This window comes from Gobio gobio, assembly GCF_949357685.1.
Source record: "Gobio gobio genome assembly, chromosome: 22".
Classification (NCBI taxonomy): domain Eukaryota; kingdom Metazoa; phylum Chordata; class Actinopteri; order Cypriniformes; family Gobionidae; genus Gobio; species Gobio gobio.
The window spans coordinates 38,014,440-38,028,636 of NC_137118.1; the positions used below are offsets into that span (position 1 = coordinate 38,014,440).

The following is a 14,197-nucleotide window of genomic DNA, read 5'->3' on the forward strand; positions in this document are numbered from 1 at the left end:
GCAACAGCAGTACAATGCAATATAGGCTAAACATTAAAGCAGCAGTAAGAAAAATTAAAAATATTATATAGAATAGAACAACTGACAATGGACACATTTTTCTGCAGATTAACTACTTTTGGTTTTAATATTGTGAGTGACTTTTGCTTATAATACAGACATACTTTTACTTAGGTAAATTGCACTTCTAGTAGAGTTTTTAGAAAGCAGTAAACTTCTTACACCAATGCTTAATACATTTTTATTTAACAACAATGTGATTGATTATAAGCAAAGTCGATGCTAGGATGGTAGCAACATGCTGAGGCTAAAGTTGACATCTTATTGTTAAAAATAAATGTTATGTACATACCGTTACTCTCGCCTGTAATCTCCGTCTGTACAAATTACGGCGAGCCGCACGAACACGTTGGATCCGCCGTGTTTGGATGCCGATGTAAGTCCGCAAAGCCATGAACATCAATTGCAACGCAACGTCCGCCATTGTTGATGGTGTGTTTGTGTTTGGCGCTAGCGCGCTAGCGTTGCTGGGAAAGATATGACGTATACACAGTGACGTAAGACCTGGCTCTGTTGTGGCTCTCGACTTGTGGAAAAGCAAACGGTTCTTAGAAAGCTCCACAGTCGAACCAACTAAGAACTGGGACTAGCTCTGGCTCTGAATTAGCTCTGGCTCTGCTTTGGTGGAAAAGGGGTATTTGTGTATCTGTATATACAGCTGTATATACTACTAGCCCTGTATGAATTGCTAGATTTATTTTATGGTGTGCTTCAGACTTATCCCTTAATAAAATATGAACAAATACATACAGTGAACTACTATATTTATTACAGTATTTTTATTATCTGACATGCATTTGACAGTAATATTATTTATTTTTCTTAAGCGAAAAATAACTTAAAATGCAGCCACAAATCTAACACTGCAAACTGAAAAAGGTATTTTAGTTTTACAATATAACTGTATAAAAAACTATGTAGGAATAAAAAATAAATGTAGGAATATAAAAAATTATATATTAATCAGAAAATAATCTCTTTACAACCTTCTAGGCATAATTATTATTATTAGTAGAGACATATTATTATTACATAGAGATGTAGCTAAATCTACTGTAGGCTACAATAGTAGCCTAATATATTCTGTCCATTTCTTCACGTTAAACCGAACTTTTATTTTGACGGGTAGCCGTGAACACCTTTGAGTGTCTGTGTTCATTATATGACACAGTAAATTCTCATGAAGTGACGGTTTATGCATTCGCGTCCTCATATAGTGACCATAGATTGTAAAAACGCACGTAGATGTAGAGAAACTGAGGGAGGACAAAGACAGCGAGCGAGTGTCACGCGTGTGTGTGTGCACGGGCGCCCGCCATCCACACAGAGACGACATACTGCTAAACAGCGGACATACTGCTAACGCTTTCTCATTTCACTTCTTGAAGAAAAAACGTGCAGTGGTTAGGCAAAGCTCGCGGTCATAACTAGGTTTTGTTTAAGAAAACGGTATCGCATTGGTACATGGGTTCATCGCCGATATCGATGCCAGAATTTGTTGTGGTATCGGTGATATTTCCGATACCAGTATCGGAATCGGAACAACTCTAATCCCGTATAGCAACTGAAATCACAGCATGGGAACATAGTAATTCAAATCTTTTATGAATACAGTGAGCGAGCAGAGTGTGCTCTCTTTATAAACGCATGTAAACTGTCAAATGCTTCAACTGTTCAGCTAAACTGTTACACTCTAGCGAAAACTGTTATAGTCTAATCTGACTACACCGTTCCATGAATCTATTGCATGTTCTACTCTTTGTTGGTTGAATGTATTCACTAGCAAGCAGAATTTAGCCAGTGAACAAGCGCTTGATCTGAAGCACTTGATCTTGATTGTGTGTATTCCATGTTACGTAAACTCCTCCAATTGGGCATTGCATTCAAGCGCTCAACAGACATGTCTGGGATTGGCTATGCTCAACACTGCATGTCATAAATGCCAACGCTCAACAGTCTTCAGAGACTAACATAAATATGAGGGGAGTGTTTTAAAACATCTGCCATCAGCTGGTACCGAATATAGCATTGACTATTGACATGCAGTCTGCATGTGCTTATTGATTCCCGGGCTACACCCCAGATGACAAGGGCCCTCTCGCAGTGAGCTTTTTCTCTTCACTAAAGCTGGAACACTGTGCGACTTTATAATAGTCATCGTTATTGTTGTTTTTCAGACTGTATGAACATGAACACAACAATATTCATTCATTAAAAAAAAAAAAAAAATCCGGACACAAATTTTCAAGCTGTGAGCAGTGTTACTAACGGAATTACTTTTTTCAGTAACGAGTAATCAAACGAATTACTGTTTCTTCCTTTACAATGCCGTTAGCGTTACTGAGAAAAAAAAAAGTGGCGTTACTAGCCATGCGTGTTGGGAGCTACACATAACTGATGATGATTGGTGGGTGGAAGACAAGGTTGAGGTTGATAGGTTGAGTTCACGTACAAACCGTATTTTCTATCCCCTTACACTGCCCCTACCCCTAAACCTAACCCTCACAGGAGACTGTGCAGTTCACTTTCTGTGAAAAAAACCTTGTTCTGTATGATTTATAAGCATTTTGAAAAGTGAGGACATGGGGAACGTCCTCATATTTCACCCTCTTTTTGTAATACCTACACTGTTAGACATTTTATTGTATTTTTGCGGTAACTTACTGGCAGCACTATTGCCAGTAAGTTACTGTAATTGCCCCTTTACAGTAGCTTACCTGTAAATGTGTTTTACAGTATGATGCCCTTACCGTAATTTAATTTTACAGTATGATGCCCTTACCGTAATTTAATTTTACAGTATGATGCCCTTACCGTAATTTAATTTTACAGTATGATGCCCTTACTGCAATTTCATTTTACAGTATGATGCCCTTACTGCAATTTATTTTTACAGTATAATAATTTTTACAGTAATTTTACTGTAATTTATTTTACTTTTTATTTTACAAAATATGCATATGTTAATATGTTATTACTTTATTTTGAATATTTTACATGAATGCAATAAAATAAATAATACATTTAATAAATTCCAAATAAGAGACTTGAGTCCATGTACATCAGTATATTTTTTATTCACCGTCACAATCAATTACAAAAAACAGAAAAAAAATAGAGAACTGAATTCATTACAACAAATCAAAGCAGAGATCATGACGATATGGCAACAAAAAGTATGAACAAAATACCCCAGTTGGTCTTGGCTGGCCTCCCTACTGGTAAACTACTGATGGCTGATCTGAAACAAAACAGAGGGAAAATGTGTGAGAAATGGTTTATCTCATCTAAATTTGTTCATGGACAGATGAGGTAACAACTTGTGCAACAGCAGTTATTCATAGTTATACTTGTTATATTATTATTATTCATAGTTATACTTATATTATATATCTCTATCCCGAGGACAAGCGTGCGCGCTCTGGAGATTATCATGTGAAACGCAACAATACCCAATCAGAAAGCAAGCTGCTGACGGAAGACACCTCCCTCCAGCTCACGCTGGAACATGTAAAGGCCATGTTCACACCATCTCCATTACTTCATCTAAACATTTTCCTTTTCCCCCCCGCAAATTTTCTTTAAAAAGCATTCCATACACTATCAGGGTATATACAGAACTTCTTAAGTTGAATTTAATACCTTTTACTACCTTTTTTAATACCTTCAAAATATTTTTTAATACCAGCACGACTTCAAGCTGCAACTATAGTAGCGTAAATGAAATATCTTTCCAAATGGAATAACATATTGCATCACAATGTAACGAGGTCATTTTAACTTAACATCAACTGCCCACAGAGATGAGAATAGAAATAAAGACAGAAGAGGAAGGAGACATCTTCTTCATAGTTCGTGCAGTGTACAGAGGGAAACGAGAACAATTTCACGGCGCAATATAGATTTTTTTTCTTTTTCGTTTTAAATCATGAAGGCGAGTCAGTGGATATCACACAAAAACGTAATGTGTGCGAGAGTCGGTGAAGTCTCAAACCTGGTCAATTATTCACTACTGAAAGTGAACGTAAAATCTGACAAGCTTTCGGCGCATATTCTCACAGAGACAAGAGATATCTCTTTATTTATATAAATCTGCTTTAACATATGCTGATAACGTATAGCCTATAACTGTCTGAATTTATATTCTTAATATTTCTCTTTTGGCCCATATTGTGAAACAAATTAGAAGAGAAGTATAGGCCCATTTCGTGTTAAACAAGTTTTTTTTTAAATAAAGCTGCTCTTACTTTCTGATAATACTGATATTATTGTAGTGTTCTGACATATTATAGACTGATAATCATTTTAATTATAGGCCTATAATTCCTTGTTTAATTGTGCAAAATGTATTTAAATAATGAGGAGTAAGCTAATCTATCTATTCTTTTATTATGCAGCATGTCGGTTGTGCATTGATGCATTATGAAATTATCACGGGGGCAAATTAAATGTATTATCAATTTAATAATAAAAGTAGGCCTACCCTAATAATAATAATAATCATTTATATACATAAATAGTAAATGCTAAATCTTCACTCATACAGTGAGCAGACAAGTCGCGCTCGAGGATCCGAGCCATGGTGTGAGCACATAAACCGTGAGCTTTGGCTTTACATCGCATGCGATCGTACAGTGTGAGTAGGTAACCTTGCTGAAATCGCACAGAAATCGCACAGTGTATGCCAAGCTTTAAGCAACTTGCATATTTCGAAACAGCTCTTCAATGCCATAGATTCAAATTTAAAGAGTGGTGTTTAGTTGCAAGGTCTAAACACCACAGCACCTCAGCTCGCAATGTAGCGGTGGTGATAGGGCATAGCGTCTGCTGTCTGCCGTCTGTCACGCACTGTTGATGATGCTGCTAGACTAACGTTAGGCTACTGGCAGTGGTTTGAATCGGGAGAGCAGTCGGGGTTGAGGGCAAAGCAGTGGAGGTTGAGGTCGTTGATGCATCTGTAGCACAGAACATTGGTATGGGAAGCTGCTCGCTACGTCCGTGCATCCTAGCTTGGTGCGATTTGACGCCATTCACCCCCACCCAGGTTATATTAATTGTCTTCTTGCAGACGTGGCAATAAGCCTCGCGGCTGTTGCAAACTACTGGCCTAAGCCAGACTTTAAATTGTGAGTCCTCCAGCCAGAGGTCCGAAAACTTGCATTTCCCCATGCTTTAATTACTGAATGGAAGCGAGCTCGAGGTACATGTTTGTCAGCAAGCCAGCCGCGGACCCAGTTTGTTTCAGCGCGCGCGAACGAACACCACCTCACACGATATCGCGCAGGTCCTACTCTAAACATATAAATAAATCCACGCGAATTTTAGAAAAAAAAGGCCTGTCCTTAACACAAATTGAAAATTTATCTAAAAAAAATTGGGCTCGAAAATGTAATACCTCGTCAGATGACGTTTAGTACTTTTTACTACTTTTTAATGCCCTTAATTTTGGCTAATTTCATTTACTACCTTTTACAACCCCGCGGACACCCTGACTATAAGAGCAATTTCATGATATGATATACTTCATATCACCTGTGGTGTGGTAGTCAAACGTCACCTCCTGCTCAACTGACATCTTATGCTGCCTTCACGTGCTATTGGAATTACTGAACTAGTTTCCTAGTTAAAAAATTGGACATGAACGCCCTCTCAAGTCAAAATCTGAATGTGATGAGCTCGTAATCACAACTTCAGAAGTGGGAAGTAGGAAATTTCTAGCACATGAAGGCAGCATAAGACGAGGTTGGCTGAAAATTAAAAGATAAAAGTCTCTCAGAAATTGCAAATAATTAAATACTTGCACCTGTACATACTTGCATGATTAGTTTTTAGTTCAGGTTTTAGTTGTAGTCCAGCTTTGTCCGTTTCTCTATTCCTCAGTCTCTCTGTTTTCTGGTCACTGGTTGGATATGATCTGCATATAAAATAATGTATACATATTTTGGTAGCACTTTACAATAAGGTTGTATTAGCTAACATTAGTTAAAGGGTTAGTTCACCCAAAAATGAAAATTCTGTCATTAATTACTCACCCTCATGTCGTTCGAGACCCGTGAGTCCTCCGTTCATATTCGGAACACAAATGAAGATATTTTAGTTGAAAGCTGATGGCTAAGAAAGGCTTCAGATAGGCCTCCATTGGCATTCAGTACATTGACACTTCCAAGATCCATGAAAGGCACTTAAAACGTCGTTACAAAGTCTATCTCACCACAGTGACTCTATAATAATTTTACGATGCGACGACAATAGTTTTTGTGCGCAAAAAAAAATCTAAATAACATCTTTATCCAACTTGTTCTCGACTTCCGTGTGTGCCTCCACGACGCATGCGCGAGAATATTACGCAGATCCGGCGTTCGGACATATGACCCAGAAGCGATTTGTTTACGAGCAGAGGAAGACGCGCGTGTCTAAGATGTTGAATTCTACATTGATCGTGCTTTAGGTCTCGGCGTAGTTCTCAAAATGGGGCTTAAGTGTGTATTTCATGGATTCCCGAACGCCGGATCTACGTCATATTCTCGCGCATGCGTCGTGGAGGCACACACGGAAGTCGAGAACAAGTTGGATAAAGGTGTTATTTTGATTTTTTTTTTCGCACAAAAACTATTGTCGTCGCATCGTAAAATTATTATAGAGTCACTGTGGTGAGATGGACTTTGTAACGACGTTTTAAGTGCCTTTCATGGATATTGGAAGTGTCAATGTACTGAATGCCAATGGAGGCCTGTCTGAAGCCTTTCTCAGCCATCAGCTTTACACTAAAATATCTTCATTTGTGTTCCGAATATGAACGGAGGTCTTACGACATGAGGGTGAGTAATTAATGACAGAATTTTCATTTTTGGGTGAACTAACCCTTTAATGCATTAGTTAACATGAACTAACCATGAACAACACCTCTGTTCAGCATTAGTTAATCTTTGTTAACGTTAGTTCATAAAAATCCAGCTGTTCATATTAGTTCACAGTGCATTAACTAATGTTAGCAAGATTTTAATAATGCATTAGTAAATGTTGAAATTAACATTAACAAAGATAAATAAATGCTTTATAAGTGCAGTTCATTATTAGTTAATGTTAACTAATGTAGTTAACTAATGAACCGTATTGTAAAGTGTTACACAAATTTTTAAGTGCATACAATGAATCATTTTTAATTACTTTGTCATGTTATGCAGTGACATATCCCACATGAGACTAAACAGTCACAACAAGATAACAAATAGATGCCAAGTAGGAAATGTAGGCAACAAGTATTTTTGAAATAATAAAATGTTATGCATTAAAAGACGTTAATCACATAATGTTAGTCAAAATATATACTTACAAAGCCAAAGATGATCAGTGCTGTGGCTCTTTCTGGGGTGTTGTTAGCTCCTGTTGACACAAGAGAGAAAAATAAGAAATTTTCATTAATGTTTATTGACTAATGGTGCCTAAATGTTATGCACATGATAATTCACAGATATAGGATGACTGCTAGATTGACCACTTACACAATCAAATGACTATCAACACTGAAAAAAGAGAGAAGACAATAATAGAGCCTACAGTGGCATGTAAAAATGAATTCATATGAAATAATATAATAAATAAGAAGCCACAATGAACATACTTGAACTAATTATTATTTTACTTGAATATATATTAATCCTCTGGTGTATACACTGGCGTAAATGTTCTATTTTCGAGAGAGAGAGAGAGAGAGAGAGAGAGAGAGAGAGAGAGAGAGAGAGAGAGAGAGAGAGAGAGAGAGAGAGAGAGAGAGAGCGGGCGCGCGAGACAGCCTTTGACACCGCTCAGGCGCTAACGTTCCTTCAAATGGCGTCACACACATTTAACTGTCAACGAAAATATGTAACTATAACTGGCCGTGAAAAGACGGAAACCATTGTTCGCGTAAATACAACATTTGGTACATAATGTACAATGCAGGTAACAGTTAGTCAATTGTATGCAAATTTAATGGGTTATGAAAGCGGTTCTTGAGGAAAACGAACAGTTCCCCGAGACTGTCATATAGTAATAGCAATTCGATATTATTATTTACTTTCTTCATGTATGTAGCTATATTTAATGGATATTGGTTTACGTTTTAAAAGTATCAAAGACATTTGTGATAAATTTGTCAAATAAAAACTTCTTACCTCAGGAAAGCTCGCAGCTGGTGTCTGGCGATCCGATCCACAGGCAGGGACGTCCGTTATGCGCGCACTCGACACAAACCTAATTTGCGCGGGCTTGGCACGCGAGTAAACAATTTAAATTGTGTGAGGTGTAAGCAAAGTTTATAAATATATTTTTTAAACATTTAAAAATTACATTTATATCACCACACTTGTACTGGTATTACTCTGGCATTAAAATAATAATAAATAAAATAAAATTACGGATCATGAGAAATAAAATGCTAACAGTAGGTGTGTGTGTGTGTGTGTGTGTGTGTGTGTGTGTGTGTGTGTGTGTGTGTGTGTGTGTAGCCTACCGTTAGCATTTTATATCTCATGATCCGTCATTTTATTTTGCAACGTACATTTATAGCCGAACAATAAACAAGTAATGAAACTTAACTTTGCCCTCAGCCTAAACGATTTGCCAGGGAACAAATTATAGATCCATGAGAGCAAATATGGGCCGTTAAATCTCCACAAGACTAATTATAGCTGGAGACGCCACAGAGACATCAGAGCCAGCGGCAGACGTCAGAAGGACTGGCCGAGGAAAGTCTACTCTCGCCGGGTAAACAAGCGCTGAACGCCGCTGACTCACTGGAGCTCACATCTCCGAAAACACCAGATAAAATGTTAAAATAGGCACTCTTCTTATAAATAAACCACAGATTTGAGCTTTAAACAACTACATTACCGACTGAAAAAGTCTTAAAACTACGTTTTGTCACACATTAACAGTTTTAACACAAAAAGACGTGTAAACACAGCCCATGTCAGTCATTTCTCAACGAGACGAGCCGCTGGCAGAAGCTCCTCCTATGAGGCGAATTCGAAATACATTTATAACACTAATACTTTACTCTATTTATTCTATACTCTATTTTTTCCTCTTTTTGAAAGTTGTGAAATCACTATTGTGGAGTTTTTCTTTTGCTATTTGAGCAATTGGGCACACAAAAAATATATAATTATTGTATTCTCTCATTCACCACTATACAATTTAACCCAACTATGACGACTTCTGCTCTGAGAAACCCGAAAATGTGAAAAGGGTAGGAGAAAATACTAAATATAAAAATTACTTCTTTGTCTCCCACAAAGAACTAATTTTACATCCTTCCATCCACATGTTTTTATTTAACTTTTAAACATCCAGTGTGTGTGTGTGTGTGTGTGTGTGTGTGTGTGTGTGTGTGTGTGTGTGTGTGTGTGTGTGTGTGTGTGTGTGTGTGTGTGTATTCTTTGTTTACAGTAGCACTACTGCTTTTACGTAAACAGTAAAATACTGCAAATTCCCATATACAGTAAGTTACTGTAAATTTCATTAAAAATACCCACAATGCAGTGCATATTACAGTAGCTAACCGTAAATAATATAAATGGTATTTTACTGGGCTTTTTTGCGGTAAGTAACTGTAAAATTGCGGTAAAGTCTAACAGTGTATGTCATACCCATGTCATTATACACATTTGTGTCCTGATATTTCACAAAATCATGCCCACACACACACACACACACACACACACACACACACACACACACACACACACACACACACACACACACACACACACACACACACACACACACACACACACACACACACACACACACGCATATGCACAGTCAGCGATGGCAGTCCAACAACTTCAAAGGTAGTTTTCGCAAACTGGAAGTATAAGCGCTACTTTTCCCTCGTTGAGGTGAAAGGTAAGAATGTTTATGTAACGTGCAGCTTATGCCCAGGAAGAAAGAGTCTCTCCACGTCGGTGGCCAGTAATTCTAATCTAATGAAGCCTCACATCATCACAGCCACAACATTAGTGGCTAAAAACCCAGGTGATAACGTGAGCTCCACTACCAGAGGAGTAGTAAAGAAGTACTGATACTATTTACACAATATTTAAACCATAGTAGTGATACTACTGATAATATTTACAGTAATATATTGAATTTGATAGGTGTCTCTCAAATTGTCCCACAGCAATATTACAATAGTGTACATTTAATGTACAATGTTTTATAATAGCAATTTATTCTATTTAGTGTCCAATTCATTCATTTAACATATTTAAAATTGGGGGCATCCAAGTTATTTGACATATTTGAACATTTGAAAAAAAAAAGTATCACAGTAGTTACTTTCCCTGGTAATTAGTTACTTTTATAATGACGTAACTCAGTTACTAACTCAGTTACTATTTGTAAGAAGTAACTAGTAACTATAACTATTTACTTTTTTAAAGTCACGTGCCCAACACTGGCTGTGAGCGGGAGTCACGCCCAATGGTTTAGAACTCCTAACTGCAGATGCAAAAAACTGCGGTTCTCCAACTCATCTATGAATAGGACATTATTTTGCATTTGGTGCTGCAACGAACGCTGTACTCTCATAGCTGGCGCAATGATATTACGCAGCACCTGAAAATAGTCCCCAGCATGCTCCCTGTGCAAGCAGGTTGTCACGTTGGTTATGTTGATGGAAGTTTGCCTATTTTCAGGCGCTGCGTAATATCATTGCGCCTGCTGCACCCATGGCTCGGCAGCAAAGTTCCTTGATTATTACGCGGGAATGAGAGTATAGTTCCTAGCCATATCGGCCTAGAAAATTGCAATTTTTCATTTTCCGCCAGTCTTAGTACACAATGTAACTGCAGAAGAGTCAAGTTTTAAATAGGAAAAATATTGCAACTCTTTGGTCATTTTTGAGCGAGATGCTAACGGTCTAATCAGATTCAATGATCTATGCTAAGCAATGCTAAAAGTGCTACCGCCAGACCCGGTGATTGGCTGAATGGATTTGAAAACGGTAAAACTCAACTGTTTGACTCTAGGGGAGTAGGAAAATTAGTCTATTTTCAAAGAAAGTGGAGTGTTCCTTTAAGGGGATCTGCCAATATGCTTTAGTCAAATCCAGTGTTGAATAAAATCGAGCTGTACCAAGCCGATCAAGTAACTCATCAACCCATGGCATTGGATATGCATCGAATTTCGATACAGCATTCACCTTGTGATAATCCACCGAGAATCGGAGAGAGCCATCCATTTTAGGCACTAAAACTATCGGGCTCGCCCAATTGCTGTGGAATTCTTCTATTACTCCCATGTCTAGCATAATCTGAACTACCTTTTTTTGTGTTCAGATAACCGATCCGTCCGGCTGTGCACCGGACCGGCTTGGTCTCAATATGGTGCTGAATGATGTTCGTTCAAACAGGCAGGTGCGAGAACATGTCTGCAAATTCTGCTTGTAACCTAGCTATATCAGTGAGCTGCAAGGGCGAGAGGTGATCTCCGCCACGGGCCAGAGCAAGAGATTGAATTTTGATGCTCACTTCTGGCCCAAGATCTCCCCACTCACCGCCGTCGCCAACATCACTGACTCCCCCTCACTCACAAGGAGGTTTAGGTGATATATCTGACGTGCTCTGCCCCTGTTTGTTTGTACCACCTCATAATTAAGATCCCCAACTTGCTGTGTGACCTCAAAGGGTCATTGCCACTTGGCGAGTAACTTAGAGATAGACCAGTGCATATTTGTAGCGTCTGGAGTTTCTCTCACATGGGATCAAAGTGATGTGTCGTTTTGAGGAACATCAGAGATGCTTTTCTCTTCCACAGCTCTGCATATAAATTAAATCCCTGCTCCAATGGCTCCAACAAGTCTGAGTCAGATTGCACCACTGACTGGTTAATGATCAGCTAGAGTGTGACCAGAAGATACTATGATGGCCCTGTGAGAGCTTCAATGAGATCCTAATCAGCCCGGACCCCTAAGCCACCTTTCAGTCGAGAATGGCCGGGGGATGACCTTAACACACACATACACAAGCATTCCTCTTTATTTAGCCTTTAATTAAACTATCCCAGAAATTACATATATGATGATTTCTTAAGGGCCCTTTCACACTAGCAGTTTTGGTGCGCACCCGGGTTCGATTGACGTCAGAGTTCGGTACGCTTGGATGATGTGAACACGGTCTTCCGAACTCGGGTGCGCACCCGCAAACCGTACCAGAGTCCGCCTAAAAAGGGTGGTCTGGGGTACGGTTCATGTGAACTCCGGTACGGTTCGCTGCTGATGTGAACGCAATCGTACTAAATCGCGGAAGTGAACCGCTATTAATGACGGATGATTTGATAAAAATGTGTGTTTGTGTGTGTGTTTCACTAATTTTCCAGATGAGCGTGACTGACATACTGCAAGCAGAGAGCTGTAAACCTCATTTCTGCTCGTCTTCAGCATTCTTTAGAGCATTGCAGTACATTTGAGGCATATGGACGCAAGTTCCATTACGTACTGAAGCTTTAGAAACAAAACCAATGGTTAAAAAACAAAAATATAAAAGTGAGGTGAGCAACGCTATGCATTTTGCCGCCTTCACGTTCGCTATCGTTACTAAGCAACCGGGTAAACAGCTGCTGCTTTGATGACGCAAACGCACCCCGGTTCGGATCCAAATAATATAATATGAACACAGTCCAGCGGGGGCAGGGGGAGGGGGGAGCAATCGAACTCGGGTTCGGTCCAGGCAATCGAACCAAGTGTGAAAGCACCCTTAGTATATGCCTGCTCCCTATATTTCTCATGTTTGCGTGATGTAAGAGCCATCTTAAATGCTCAAAATGGCTCTGTATAGAAGATACACTGCTTTTATGCATTTAAGCCAAGGCATGTTTGATGTCTAAAGGTTCCTCTTTCTTTTTCTTAGTCAATGGTGCAAAGTACATGATTATGAGATGTACCGCTAGTATGTTTAGTCCTTTTGGAGTGAAACTATACCAATTCTGGCTTCCAGCAAGAACATTCCATTGAGTAATAAAGTCCGAACAAAGAAACTCTCTACCACCTGAAATTCACACCAACGATTGGTCATATCAGGGAAGATGGGCGTAGGTTAATGGACTTTAAAGGACAGAAACACAAGCACATCTTGACTCCGACGAGACACATTTCCTTTTCCTCCCATCACATCAGCGCGGGCTTCGGCCGCGAGCTGGCGGGGCCCAGCCAAGCTGGTTGTTTCCTTTGAAGAACGACGCGCTCTGCGACACGGCCGGCGGCGCGCTCAATCAGAGCGCGTGCATCACTGCGCACGAGGAACCTTCTCAGGGCGGACGAGATGAACTTTCCCTTCCAAGACACTCCCTTCTAAACACCTTTAAATCTCCCGCAGACCGACTAAGCTCCGGAAGGACCAAACAGAGAGAGCGCTTCAGCGCACGAACACTCTGAGAAACTCCAACGCACGCATCTTGCTTTACACAACACAAAGAAGCCTCTATCGAAATTTCGATTTGTTTTAAGATTGTACCCCTGTTTAAGGTGATGAAGGTTCTTGCTGAGTGGTTACGTTTGGGAAGGTGTCGGATCGGACACGATCATACCCTTCTTCCTTTCCATTCTCCTCATCCTCTTTACTTTCCATTATTCTGTATATGCATGTATCCTTTATTTAGTCGTATGTAATCGTAGTATCAATCATTATTAAAACCATGGTATCCACGTTTTGATTGTCATTGTTGTTGCTCACAAAACACGAGTAACTCGGAAAATTTGTCCTTTGTGGCCAGAGGGATAAACTTCCCGAAAATTGGGTAGAAGACCTAGTGAAAGTTGATCAGGATTGTACTGCTCATTTGTTAAACAGAATGGATCAGAGGAATTTTGAATAAACTTAGAGGTTATTCTGTGATTATTTAATACAGATATATATCCGTAGTTAATTGCAACCTAGGTTAGGTATTCCCCTTTTTGGGTGATTTTGGAGATTTATGATTCGATTATAACCTGTTATGATTCATCATAAATCCCTAAATATTAATACCCATAATTCCCTATTAATTGTATTAATTTAATTTAATTTAATAATATATGTAACCCTAAGATGCTACATATTCATGTAGTCTGGTTCCTCTGTTGTACAGCCGACTCTGTGTTATGATCCTGGGTTTTCTT

The 14,197-nt window shown here is 39.0% G+C and overlaps 1 protein-coding gene and 1 long non-coding RNA gene across 2 annotated transcripts in view; both read right to left on the minus strand.

The window, feature by feature from the left end:
• The window catches only part of LOC307118620 (trace amine-associated receptor 13c-like), a gene marked incomplete at both ends in the record, with an annotated part of 186,017 nt that overhangs the window by 35,331 nt on the left and 136,489 nt on the right, over positions 1-14,197 (minus strand). The gene's annotated exons all lie outside the window — the stretch shown is intronic.
• LOC307118632 lies at positions 3,120-9,026 on the minus strand. The gene is made up of 4 exons (XR_013815562.1): positions 8,214-9,026; positions 7,394-7,443; positions 5,874-5,974; positions 3,120-3,301 (listed from the first exon to the last, which is right to left on the minus strand). It is a non-coding gene; the product is annotated as an uncharacterized lncRNA (long non-coding RNA).